We start from the raw sequence: 13,764 nt of genomic DNA, 5'->3' as shown, positions 1-13,764 counted from the left end.
TCTGCACTTCCACCTCATTTGGTTATTTAAAGGATCTTCAGTCTGTTCAATTCATAGGAGAGAACTTCCACGTGTATTTCTTCTCAGTTTTATGAAACAAAGAAGGACCCAGGAAACTGGCAAAACATAAATGCTTTTCTATTGGGTTGAGCAAAGACAGGCCCTGGCCGGGGACGGGGGGGGGGGTGCTGGAGGGTCGGGGGGGCGGTGTAGAGAAGGATATAGATCATTGTTAGAGTGCCTGCTTAGCATGCATGATGCCCTGGGTTCAATCCCCAGAACCACCATTAAAATAAATAAATAACCTAATCAAACCCATCCCCCTCCTCCCCCCCCCCCAAAAAAAAGAAGGAGAAAAGAGTGAGAGACAGAGACAGAGACAGACCATCGGGAAAAGTAGCTGCACTAATACTTCCAAGAAACAGGACAACATAAAGATAATGGAAGAAATGCTGGATAGTGAACAGCCACGGGTGGTTGGCACAGACCCATAGCTTCTGGACTCGCTAAAAAAAAAAAAAAAAAAAAAAAAAAAAAGAATATGAGAATCATATGGATCAGGAGATTGGGTCTGAATTTTGTGCCGTTTGACTTGTGCCAGTTACAAAGGTCATGCATAAGGAAGATGACTGGCTACTTTATTGTCTGAAATGAGACACTTGAAAGTGAAAGGAGGTGCTATACAATCGTGCCTGGACTGGGATTTTTCTAAGGGAGCCCAAATCCTTTACAATATATATCATGTTTTCAAAAATGAATATCATTCCTGGACAAGATTTAAGCAATTTTTTTTCTGTGTTATCAGTAAACATTTTTAAAAAATCAGTAAGAAAGGAAGAGGGAGAGAGAAAGAGAGAGAACAGGAGTAACTATACGCGCGCGCGCGTGCGTGCATGCATGTGTGTGTGTGTGTGTGTGTGTGTGTGTGTGTGCGCGCGTGTGCGCGCACGTGTGTTGAGGTGGGGGCCTAAAAGAGGGTGAGGATTCTTTTCATCGAGGTCTGTTTGTACAGAATTCTCTCCTTCTCCGCTTTACACTGTGAAGGAAAAGCCCAGCTGGGCTAACAAGCTAAGTCGCAAATCTAAGTGTAACAAGTGTCGGATTACTGATCTGAGTTCTGCTGGGCTAACTCGTAAATCTAAATTAATAAGTGCCGGTTTGCTGATTCCCTGTTCATATTTTGCTAGCCAGCTGGATTTTCAAAGAGACATATCTGGCCTTGAAATGTTGGTTTGCTGCCTCACTGCCTCTACTTTCGTGATAATGATGTTGCTAAAGCTATTGCGTGCCTATTGGCCGAATACCCCAAGCTGGTACTTAACCCTATAAAACCTCATGTGCACGTCTTGGAGGTGCTCAAGGCTTAGGAGCAGAAGCCCCTCTGAGCCCGCCGGCGTAATAAATCTGAGTACTCCAACCCTCCGAGTGGTGCTTGTTTCTTGGCTGGCCTGTCATTTCCATAACAGCACCGTTGACAATAAGAACGTCACTCTCGTTCCGGCATAAAGAAGACATCTGGGGAGGGTGGGGTGGGGGGGTGGGGTGTAGATCTATGTTATGTCCTGATTCCAGGAAGGAAAGGGGCAAGAGTCGGCGTGCCCTTCTTTCTGGGGTATCTGTCTGTTCGCTTTTGGTGTTCGGCTGGTTTGGTTATTTCAGCTTTCTGTTTGGTTCCTTTCACAGATCCAGTGGCTCAAAACAGCATTCTGATTTTCTTTTCTCCTGGGGTTTGGTTTTTGATAGGTAGAGGGACAGGGCCCACGCAGGGGTGGGGGTGGGGGGTCACTGTGCCGGAGAAAGGGAGGCGGCTGTGGTGAAATCATCGAGCAGAGGGGATTTCTACGAGAGGGACTCTCCGAAGTGAATGGGGTCCAAGGAGATCAGCAGGGTTTCTGTGTGCTCGTTTGGTTTTGTTCGTGCGTGTGTTTGTTTTTTCTGGACGAGGCCAAAGAACTCTTCAGGTGGAGGTGTGTGTCCAAAGGGTCTGACAGGATGGGAGGATGCGGGGCGAGTCAGTCCATGTGCCCAGAAAGAGAGAGAATCTGTCATAGCTGAGACTCAGGCCTTTTTCAGACCTAGGCCCAGAGAGCAGTTCGGCTCCGAGCATTCACGGAGAAGTTCGCCGCCACCTCAGTCCTGTCCCCCACCCCCGCCCTCCCCCACGCCTCAGCCCCCAGTGAAGGAGGAATCATGAAGTGGCCGCACTTAGGCTAAGCCAATTTTTGGCTTTATGCTTACTGCTTGCTTTTAGAACGATCAGCAAACTCGACTGACCAGACACCGCTCCCAGCTCCAGGCCCACTGTTAAAAACAGCTAAAGTTGTCGATTCTAACTGTTTGATTTGACCTTCCTCTGATCGTTCAACTTGACAATCATGTTTGGCGTCTGAGTCTTTCCCCAGGAAGGGAGTCACGGGAGGATAAGCTCAGGAGAACGACCAGCCCCCTCCCACCCCCCACCCCCCACCCCGAGTTCCTCCGTGGCGCTGGTGCCACCGGGTGAGTCTGACCAGATAAAGAAGGTCACGGGCTGATGACCTACTAGACCACCAGGAGGTCCCATGTTACCAGACACTCATCCAGATTTAGGAGGAAGTTTCATCAGAGACCCTTGTTGATCATGAGCACCTTTTGTGCTCCCGCCTGTTGTGATTCCCTTTCATGCTCCAACCTGTTCGTCCACAGAAGCATGAAACCCCAACCCCAAGACGGGTTCACAGTTTGGAGGGCACTAGCCTGCTGTGAGTCCCCTTTGCCCAGCAAAGCAATCAAGCTGCCTCTTTTCTTCTAAACTCTAAGACCCTGTCTCTGGGTTATTTGGCTCGTCAGGGACGGGGTGGGGGAGGGCGATCTTTCGGCAACACCCGCAGAAGTTTCCCTGAGTGGCAGGAACCAGCGTGGCCCTCAGGCCTCAGCCCCGCAGGCAGGCAGGCAGGCAGGCAGGCAGAGTTGGAGCGACCGTTGGTCCCGCCCCCGCCCGCGCACCACCCCCCCCCGCCCCCGCCGCTGCTTCCGCCGCCGCCCCCGCCGCCGCTTCTGCCGCCGCCGCCGCCGCCGCCGCCGCCGCCGCCGCCGCCTCCCAGGCCTTCTCCACCGATCGGTCCCAAATCGACTGACTGTCTCCTGGAAGCGGGGGCGGGGACGTCAGGAGGATCCATTCGGCAGGGCCTCGTTCAATCGCTTCATTCAAATGCAGAAAGCTCTGTGCTCAGGTCAGAGCCTTTGACTTGGCCTCCGGCTCCTCTCTGTTGAACGGCTTTTGTTCTTTGGTTTCAATTTCCCCACCCTTAGGCCACCCCGTCCCAACTGCACGGAGGGAGGCGGGAGGGAGGGGGAGAATCTCGCCTGGTCTCAGGCCAAAGGAGTCCCCTCCTTTTCCTAATCTGGGTAAACCCCACTACACCGTTTGAGAATCATGGAAGGGCATGGAAGCAGACCTCTGACTTGATAGATTCCTCTGGGATGGGAGACTTTAAAAAAACAAAATTCTTTTTCCCCTGCTTCCAGGGAGGCAGAAAGGAGGGCCAGAGTGTTCCTCTTGCCTCGGGCAGTTCTTTGTTTGTTTCTTTCTTTCTTTTGTTAAATCATTTTTTTTTTCCTTTTTTTCTTCCAGTTTTATTGAGACAGAGTTGACATACAGCAGTGTATACTTTTGGGGGGGGGCGGGGAGAGGAATTCGATTTTATGTATTTATTTTTGACCGGAGGTACTGGGGATTAAACCCAGGACCTTGTGCTTGCTTGCTAAGCACACACTCTACCACTGACCTATACCCTCCCCCTTGGCCAGTTGTGAAGTCCCTTTCATTCAGCATAGTCCATCGGGCACATTTTGGGGCAGCCTACTCTGGACCCCAACATTTCCCTATTCTGTAACTTCCCTGGAAGTTTTACACATTAAAAGCTGGGCTGTTGACTGTGCGTGTGCGTCCATGCGTGCGTGGGTGCGTGCGTGCGTCTGAGCGTGCATGCGTGCGTGTGGTGTGGGGGCAGGAGGGAGGGAATAGTTTCCTAGAGGGCCTGCGTTTCATGGACCCAGTTTCTTAGTTCTGAGAACAGGTCTGTTCAAGGAAACAGTTGTAGTATCTCGTCTCAGGAGGCGGTGGTGTCGATGGGCTTCTGAAGCTAGGCCTAGGGAGCAAGCAGTCAGGTATCGCCTAAGAGGCACTTGTGTGGAAAACCAAAGTACAGCACAAAGGTTAATCATTGGAGCAGATGAGAAACCAGATTCAGGGCCGGGAGTAGGGGGTCAGTCTGGTAGGAGATTTCCACACATCGGGGTCATCGAAACGGCTCGAGCAGTATGAAATGCCTCTGATGATGTCCTGGGGTGTTCGGCTCAACTCTCTGAGCGGCTCCTCCAAAAACAGGCCCTAGGATGGTTTCCACAGGAGCTGTTGTGGCCATTTCTCTGACGTTTACCTCCCGTTGCCCAGCTTCAGTCTGCAGGGCTTCAGGAGACGGAGCATTTTAGTACTCAATGATGCCAAGACAAAAGGGTGAGAGAAAATGGGAAACGTTCGTGGAGATGGTCCTAGGCAGATAGTGGAGGCAACTAGAAGACTTTCAGTCTCCGGGCCGGCTTTCAGGTTGAGACAAAAACCCTAAGGCAAGCGCTTGCTGCCACAGCACATCGACTAACACGGGAACCATCCAGAGAAGATCAGCACGGCCCCTGAACGTGGACGACACACACACATACGTGAAGCGTTCCGTAGCTTTAGTGATGTCAGTCACCCAGAGAAAGACAGATATCCTATGCCATCACTTCTAGATGGGATCTGAAAGTAAGTCAAGACACCCATCCATACATAAATAACTCCATTTTAAAAAGACTCCAAGGAACCTATTTACAAACCAGAAACAGACTGGACTCGCAGACATGGAAAAGAAACCGATGGTTAACACAGGGGACAGGGTAGGGTGGAGGAACGGGGGAGGGCAGAGGGATAAATCAGGAGTTTGGGATTAGCAGATATAAACCACCCTATACAAACTAGGTACACAAGTAGGTCCTACTGTCTAGCACAGGGAACTATGTTCAATAGCTTGTAATAACCTATCCTGAAAAAGTATACGTGTGTGTGTGTGTGTGTGTGTGTGTGTGTGTGTGTGTGTGTGTGTGAATAAGTGAATCACTATGCCGTACGTCATAAATGAACACAACATTGTAAGTCAACTATACTTCCATTGACAGAGAGTTCCTACAATAAACAGGCAGGCAGGCAGGCAGGCAGGCAGGCAGGCAGGCAGGCAGGCAGACAGACACAGACACAGACACAGACACAGACACAGACACACACACACACACACACACACACACACACACACACACACACACACACGCCCCACAGACACAGGGGAACCCTAAGGAAAACGAGTAGCACTAGTATCTCTTATCCATGCATGTCTATCCCAGTTTAATGGAAACCTAAGTTTTTGCCTCCAAGTCAATGATGCTAATAACTCTGCTGCCAAGAATAGAAAAATCCTCACGGAGGATTTCTGAATCCCAGAAGGGTCAGGGAGGGAGAAAAAGAGAAAGGGTTCCATTCTGCTGACAGAGGTATGATAGTTACCATGTGGGTGTCCGCCTCTAAAAGGAAAGGAAGGGGAAAAAACAAAAGTTTATTTTCCCTTGTATCTGAAAAGAAAAAAATTTAAAACTCAATCCTCTTGGAGACAAGAAGTCGTACACACCTCATGTCACTGATTCTCCTCCTCCACCTCCTCCTCCTCCTTCCTCTACTTCTTCTTCTAGTCTATACCTCCCATGGATTCTGACGACCTTGCCTGATGATGGCGGGTGATGGGGGCAGAGATCGATCCTTCTGAGAAGTAAGTTGGCAAGCGCTTTAGTGAAGCCTCGTAGGATTTACCCAGTGAAGCGAGTGCCTTCGTCCCTGGAGGCTGCGGAAAGTATGTCCCCAAGTCACATACGCATGTGTTTGTCTTTTGTTGTCGTTGTTGTTGTTGTTGGTGGTGGTGGTGGTGGTGGTGGTGGTGTGTGTGTGTTTGTTTGTTTGTTTATTTGTTTGTTTGTTTGTTTGTTTGTAGCAGTGTCCTGGCCATGCTGAGGGCATCAGGCTTGCAGCGGGGGAAGGAAGGCTTCAACCCCTTTGGAAGTCATACCTACCATCCCAAGAACGTCTGGATGACCCCTACTATGTGGCAGTTGAATGGGGGCCAGTTACTGGGGTTCAGCGGGTCCAGAGAGAGGAGGTCTGAGGCCTCTGGGGACAAAAAGTTTGTACGTATGTATGTATGTATGTATGGCCAGTTGACTGTTTTTGCGGTCCTATAGGAATCTTCCTGCCCCTGTCTATTGAACAATGGGAGTCATCTTCCAAGTGCCCTGACACCAGACACCACGGTGGGTGAAGGAATGCGGGTGGGGTGGGGTGGGGGTGGGTGGGGGAGGTCATCCAGGGAGCTGGGAGAAACCGAGCACGTCCGTGGGTCGGTGGGTCGGCCTGTCGGATGGTCGCCATGCTGGGTTTCCCCTAACCCAGGCCATTTGCCGAATGGACAGAACAGACTGGGGCCACGTGTGCCACCCACCCTCTTTCCGGAGGCTGTGGTCCACTGTGTTTGCATGAAAGTCAGTGAAGGAGGCATCTCCTCGGGACTCGGTTCCGTCCCTTTCACGAGAGCCTCCACTTTGGATGACAGCCAGCCAGCCAGCCAGCCCTCGATGCCAGGGCAGTAGACGACTGCCAGGAATATCCCATCCTTTCTGGAACCCTGAGTGTACCCACCTGTACAGACACAAGGCTGAAGAATACATGACGTTCCTTCCTAGTTGACAGCACTCCCCATGTCACTGAAACAGTGTCCAGTACGCTGACGTCATCTCCTCCCTCTCCCACACCCCCGCACGCGCACAAACACGCGCGCGCGCGCGCGCACACACACACACACACACACACTCTGTCTGTCTGTCTGTCTGTCTGTCTTTCTGTCTGTCTGTCTGTCTTCTAAGGATGGAGAAGAGTTTGCTGAGCTATTTCGGGTGCCCTCTCATCCTAGTTCCTATCTCCAAGTTGGTTCAAAGTCCAAAAGGCGGTCAAGCACTTAATCAGATAGGTCCCTCGTAAAGAATGTCTCCCACATCACGACGACAGGCTTCTTAGGCCAGCCGAGAAGCTCCTTCAGTTCTGCGCCCATCTTGGCTCTAAGTTGATATCAGTCTGTTACGGAAATGACAGGCCAGCCAAGAAACAAGCACCACTCTGAGGGTTGGAGTACTCAGATTTATTACGCCGGCGGGCTCAGAGGGGCTTCTGCTCCGAAGCTCTGAGCACCTCCAAGACGTGCACATGAGGTTTCATAGGGTTAATTACAAATATGGGTCTATTCGCCAATAAGACTCAAACAACAAAAAGCAAAGGATCAGTACACTGGAGCTTATCAATTTGGAACAGATCACGTTACTGACACTTGTTGAGCTTGGATTTACGAGTTAGCTTGTTAGCCCAGTAAACTGACACTAAACTTCAGATTTACGAGCTAGCCCAGCAGAACTTAGATCAGTAAACGGACACTTATCACACTTAGATTTGTGACTTTAGCTTGTTAGCCCAGCTGGGCTTTTCCTTTACAAGTCCTCCAGGATCCAAGAAAGCCACGTTGGAAAACAAGTGGTGATTCTGATGGGACAGGAGATCAGTCATTTGGGGGCGAAGGGTGGGGTAGGGAGACATACCAGCCTGTCTGTCTGTTTTCACCCAGTGTGGGAGCCGTCCCAAAGAGATAACTCGAGAAGAGAGAAACAGGGAGTTGACAAAGAACACGTGCAGTGGCGTGCCCTCCCCCCCCACCCCAGGAGAAGGCCAAGCCAGAAGTCCCTCCGGATGGCGGGCTCCGGACTCCAGCTTCCAGGGGAAGCGATTTTTTTTTTCCTCCCCATTTCAGGCCCGGAAGAAGAGGGAGAGGCAGAGTGTCCTTCTCGGGCATCCGCTGTTTCTGAAGCACGCTTGTTGCCAAAAGATCGGCCCCCGTCCCCGACGAGCCCAAGAATCCAGAGACAAGGTCTTGGAGCTTAGAAGCAAAGAGGCCATTTTATCACTCTGCCGGGCAAAGGGGATTCACAGCAGGCTAGCGTCTTCAAAACTGTGTACCCACCTTGGGGATGGAGTGGGTGGGGTGGTTCTAGAGCCATAGCTCAAACAATCGGGCATCGATCACCATCCACAGAATCGTTTTCTCATCAGAAGACTCAGAATGGTGTCACGATGCCTCCAGGTGACCCATTCTATAGAGGCTGGTGGTTAGATCTCGTTATCTCATAAGCACTCAAGGTGTGGCCTTCTTGGTCACTCAGGCTATTTTGTCAGGTCATTAGTCCCGTGACCGACCTTCTCCTCGGAGAAAGACTCAGAGACCCAGCATGATGATGACTTTCAATGAGTGAAATACAGTAGAAACAGTAAGATCGATAGCTTCCAGTTTCAACAACAGGCCTGGAACCGTGAGCAGCAACCAGTCAGTCAGGACAGTTGACCGTTTTCAGGGCGAGCATAAGAAACCGAATGACACCCCCCCCAGCAAATGAATGAGTGAATGAATGAATGAATGACCTAATGATCCTCCCCTCCCCCCCCCCGCCAAAAAAAGAAGAAGCAATCCGTTAGCCTAATTCCGGCCATTTTATTCATCCTCCTTCACCCTGAAGCCCCAGTCACCCACGTGCCACAGTGGTCTGTTTTCTGGTTTCCTCCACCACCCCACCCCCCACCAACCACCACCCCGCCAACATCCCCCCATGCCCAACCACAGCCCCAAGTGTGGGACTGGACGGGGGTGCAGGGGGCTGAGGGGGCGGCAATGGCGGCTTGAGGTGAGGGTGGGGAGTGTTCCGCCCAGATCGTATAGGAAGCTCAAACACAGCTGCAGTACGAGACAAGATGGTAGATTTCTGTGAGTCCTCCCTCCTCTTAAAATCCGTCCTAAGGAGGAGACAGACAGAAAGAGAAACATCACCCTCACTCCCAACGCCTCCTGCGCCCTCGATGCGCCCCAAAACAACAAGAAAAACAAAAACAAACACGACCACAAATAAGTCGCTATCCCTGGGGAAGAAGGATTCGATGGCATGGGGATATCATTCTAAAATTCATTCCCTCTTCATCACATTTCATGGAAACCGATTGCAATCTATGAGGCCCTGTGAAGGTAGGGGTTGGGGGGGTAGGGAGGAGGGAGGGAAGTGAAGGGGGGAGAGAGAGAGAGAGAGAGAGAGAGAGAGAGAGAGAGAGAGAGAGAGAGCGAGCAGAGGAGAGGAGGGATAAAAGGGGAGAGGACAGGAAAGGAGAGGAGGGAAAAGAGGGGAGGGGAGGGGAAATGAGAAGAGGCGAGGGGAGAGGAGAAGAGGGAGAGGAGAGGAGTGGAGGGGAGAAGAGAGGAGTGGAGGGGTGAGGGGGAAGTGGGGAGAACAGGGAAGAGGAGAGGAGGGGAGAGGAGAGGAAAGAGAGACAAGGGAGACAGACAGACACGCATGCGCGCGCGCGCGCGCGCACACACACAGAATAGCGAAATGGAGAGAGAGGCAGAGAGAGAGAGAGAGAGAGAGAGAGAGAGAGAGAGAGAGAGAGAGAGAGAGAGAGAGGCAGAGAGAGAGAGAGAGAGAGAGAGAGACAGACAGACAGACAGACAGACAGACAGACAGACATGGATCTAGGTCAGGGATACTACACATGGGTATTCTTCTGAGTGATTTTATGTGTTTTCTCAATCGCCACCTCTATGGAGATAAAAATCGCTCCCATAAGATGAAGGGAGTCCTTCTGCCACCGCCCGCGGCCCCGCCCACCAGCACCGCTTGTGTTTGTCAGGGATTCCAAGCCAAAGCACGTGGAGGAGCGGGAGAGCTTCCTGGCAGCCCAAGGAGGAGGAAAGTCCGGCAGCATGAGAGAGGTGGTTGGCACGGGGAAGCTGGAGGCCGGCTGAAGAGAAGATGGGTGAGGGGGCAGGGAGGAGGGTTTCCCAAGTTGGAGAGCCAAGACGAGGGAGGGGAGCTGTCGGTGGCTGCGTTCTGACCCCGACCCCAACCCTGACTGGAGCGGATCCCTGAAAGGAGGCGGTTCGGGCTCTCTGGCCGAGAACGCCCCTCTCTTCCTCTTTGTGCAGAAACACCTTCCGCGGACAGAGAAAGTCCATCCCGAGACCCTCGTCGGAAGAGTCCTTTCCAGACCCATCACGATCCTCCTGGGCCAAGGGGTCCAGGGGATGGGGCGGGGCCTCCATTCGATCCGTCTTCCGTCCGTCCGTCCATCCACAAGATCTTGAACATCCATGTAGGATTCTGGATGGTAGCAGTTTTCCAGGATCCTCGAAATCCTTGTAAGTCCTCTCCTGGCAGATTCGACCCCTAGGTCGTACCGCGCAGCACAGGGCACTAGATTCAGTCCCTCGGGACGAGGGTTCCTGAAAAAGACCAGGAAAAAGAAGAACAGAATCACTATGGTGTGCACCAGCCAGAAACCAGCACCACCTTGTCACTCTAACAGACTTGCAAAAGGCGGGGTAGGGAGAGAAAGTCATAGGATGGCTACCGTCCCTCCCACCCCCACCCCACACGCCAAGCCCCAGACCATCATCATCCCTGCTCCCCCTCCCCTCCCCTTTCCTCTCCCTTCCCCCTCCCCCTCCCCCTCCCCTCCATCGACGCCCGCCTCCCGCTTGTACCCCACTCCTCTGAACCCAGCACCACCCACCCCAGCCTGGACGGGCTCGGCTCAGATCGGCTCAGCTCGGCTCGGCTCGGCCCGGCCCAGCCCGGCCCGGCCCGGCCGTCCGGTCGACTTCTTCGCAGGGTCTAAAATAGCGCCCGGCCGACAGGAAGGTGGCACATGGCACATGGCAGGGGAGCGAGCGGGACGGTTCGGGATCTCTGGGTGGCAGGGACACGCGGCCGGACAACCAGGAGCACGGACGGCCTGGCGTGCGTTTCTCCGCTCGTGGGGGCCTCGACCAGAGACCGTGGTACGGGGAACGGGGACACACACACACCACACACACACACACACACACACCACACACACACACACACACCACACACACCACACACACCACACAGGCACAGACACACACACAGACACACACACACACACACACACACACACACACACACACACACACACACACACACACACACACACACACACACACACACACTTCACCCCCACCCCCAAACCTCTGACAGCTTTCGTTTGTTTTCGGCCGACCGTCCCTCGATGAGGTACGAGTGCCTTGGCTGGGGCTGGGGGGGGGGGGTGGAGTTCCTCCCTCCACAACGACCCCACACAGGCTCTGTTCTGGTCACCCGAGTCCTCTTCCAAGTCAGACCACAGGCCTCCATCACCCGGCGCGAGCACTCGGGGAAACAGTCACCATCCTCATCGCTCCGCTCCACCTCTACACGTGAAGAACTGTTCCCAGCCCACGCCACTCCACCCCACCCCACGCCCCGATGCCACCCACCGCAGTGGAGAGAAACGAGACGAATCCACAGACGTGCATCAATCCGATGAAGAAAACGACGGCCCTATTCCAAGGAAGCATGGATATCTAGGTAGGAGATTCATCGAGTACTATGGAGGCGGTGGGAAAGGGGGGGGTTGCGGTGGGGAGGGTCTAGAGATCAGGCAGTACAGCCCATGCTTAGCATGCAAAAAATAAAGGTCCAGGGTTCAATCCCCAGCACCTACTCTTCAAAAATAACCCGAGAAGAAGCAAGACGGCGGAGTAGAAGGACGCTCGTAGCTCACCCTCTCCCACAAATACACCAAAACTCACATCGACGGACCCACTCGGCCAATCAGACCACCTGCGGAACTCCGACAGAACACCGCCCTCTTCGAAAGACAAAGACGCCCAAAATCTGGTAGGAGAAAAGGAGAAAAGAAAGAGTCAAAAGCAAAACAGTGCGGGAGGGACCGGCAGAGGAGGAATAGGGCTCGTTCGCCAAACCTCCCCCTCTCCAACGGAGAGGCCGACGGGACGGTGGGGGAGCCTCCGAGTCTCAGATCTGCCCGGAGCGCCCCTTGACCGACCGACCCAAGTGAAATGGGCACAGAGGGTCCCCGCGACACCCAGCCCGAGTCGCAGGCCGGCAGCCGGGGGCCGGGACAGGCCGCACGAGCCGGGCGGAGGACCGTGGCGGCGGCACCACGCGCCGTGGCCGGGAGGGGATACAGAGCAGAACAACCCGCCCCCCCAACTTTCTTTCCATTACGGGGAAAGAAAGGCAAAGCAACACGGCCGGTGTGCCCTGGGGGGAGGGGCGCCGTAGCCTCCATCTCCTCAGACCCGCGGCGCCATCACCGGCCCTTCTCGCGAGAAGAGAGGCGGGGCGCAGCCACAGCCGCCATAGCCCCTGGCGCGCAGCGCGCAGCGCGCGGGCGGGGGCGGGAGCGGGGGCGGGGCCGAGACTCGAATCCGCACCCGGGGGCTCTGCAACCTCCTAGGCAGGACTGAGACTCGTTTTCAGCCTGAGGCAGATATTATATATCTGCCCCGGTACCTCAGAGAACTCGCGCCACCAAGACTAAGAAGGAGCCGAGTTTTGGAACGCAGCAGGGGCGGGGCGGTTCCACGGTCTCCCCCGAGCCCACCTACGGAGAGGAGCGCCGACCCGACCCGAGGCGGAGCACACAGCCGCACAGAGCAGCGGAGCGACCGGCGCCGGGAGAGGGCAGGCGGCCAGCCACCCTCCGACCGCGGTGCCAGGAGGGGGTGCGATCTACTTGCCCACAGGCACCGAGGGCAGCACAGACGAGGGCGCCGACGGAGGGCCCGCGGAAACAGCAAGCTGAGTTCACGAAACAGGGCGACGACAGAAAGACTTCTCGGTGAAACCGTTAAGAGCGCACCGTCTCCAGGAGAACACATCCTTTTTTTTTTTTCCTCTTTTTTTTTTTTTTTCTTTTCCTTTTTCTTTTTTAATCTCTTTTATATCGGTTTTACCTTCTGTTACCTTTTTAACCTTTACTTTTGAACAGTCGTATACGTTTACGGCTTTAATCCCTTTTAAATGTTTCATTTCAAGTCTTTATTATTATTATTTTTAAACATCCACCCCCTTCCCTTTTTCATTCTCTTGGTTTTGATCTCCTGTTACTGGTTATTCACAGGTTTCAAATATTGTTTCTCGAATTTTTTCCTCCTTTTTATTAAGGTTATTAAAAGACGTCTCAACTCGATCGCTATTCTGCTTCCACTGACTCTTCTATTCATGATTACACACTGTCTTCAAACCTTTTCTTTCTCCCGTCTTTTAAAATCCTCTGTTTTATCTTTTGTTAAAATCTGTTCTATTTCCGATTACCTTTTAAAAATTTACTTTTGAAACAATTGTATATTATTTTCTGATCTTTTCTATCTGTTTTTAAAGGCTTTTAGAAGACGTCTCAACTCAATTGCTATTCTGCTTCAACTTGCTCTTCTATTATTGATCGTACACTGTTTTCAAACCTTTTTTTCTCCATTCTTTTAACATCCTGCCCCCCACCCCCCTCTCTCCCTCTCCCCCTCTGTCTCTGTCTCTGTCTCTCTCTCTCTCTCTCTCTCTCTCTCCCCCTATCCCCCTCTCTCTTTTAAAGTTTTATTCCTGCCTAGGCTTTCGATAAATACATAAACTCCTTAAGGACCCCAATAGATAACTGATACTCCTTAAGCCACAGTGCCAGAGAGATAGGAGCATTATGAAGAAGCAGAGGAACCACTCCCAATTAAAAGAGCCAGAGAAATTCCCTGAAAGCACGAT

The 13,764-nt window shown here is 52.8% G+C and overlaps 3 long non-coding RNA genes and 1 other non-coding gene across 4 annotated transcripts; 3 read left to right on the top strand and 1 right to left on the bottom strand.

The window, feature by feature from the left end:
• The first annotated feature begins 2,462 nt into the window (after nt 1-2,462).
• LOC141576484 (uncharacterized) lies at nt 2,463-6,264 on the top strand. The gene is made up of 3 exons (XR_012504919.1): nt 2,463-3,212; nt 5,761-5,918; nt 6,057-6,264. It is a non-coding gene; the product is annotated as an uncharacterized LOC141576484 (long non-coding RNA).
• LOC141576487 (U6 spliceosomal RNA) lies at nt 4,613-4,721 on the top strand. The gene has a single exon (XR_012504922.1). It is a non-coding gene; the product is annotated as a U6 spliceosomal RNA (small nuclear RNA).
• A 2,364-nt stretch (nt 6,265-8,628) lies between the features above and the next one.
• Nucleotides 8,629-10,854, bottom strand: LOC141576485 (uncharacterized). Its single transcript, XR_012504920.1, has 2 exons — nt 10,715-10,854; nt 8,629-10,424 (listed from the first exon to the last, which is right to left on the bottom strand). It is a non-coding gene; the product is annotated as an uncharacterized LOC141576485 (long non-coding RNA).
• Nucleotides 10,855-11,430: 576 nt separating this feature from the next.
• Nucleotides 11,431-13,207, top strand: LOC141576483 (uncharacterized). The gene is made up of 2 exons (XR_012504918.1): nt 11,431-11,571; nt 11,701-13,207. It is a non-coding gene; the product is annotated as an uncharacterized LOC141576483 (long non-coding RNA).
• Nucleotides 13,208-13,764: the final 557 nt, after the last annotated feature.

The sequence above is a fragment of the Camelus bactrianus genome, unplaced genomic scaffold (genome assembly GCF_048773025.1).
Source record: "Camelus bactrianus isolate YW-2024 breed Bactrian camel unplaced genomic scaffold, ASM4877302v1 HiC_scaffold_108, whole genome shotgun sequence".
NCBI lineage: Eukaryota > Metazoa > Chordata > Mammalia > Artiodactyla > Camelidae > Camelus > Camelus bactrianus.
The sequence above is the reverse complement of the archived record's forward strand: the minus strand, read 5'-3'. Positions and strand labels throughout refer to the sequence as shown.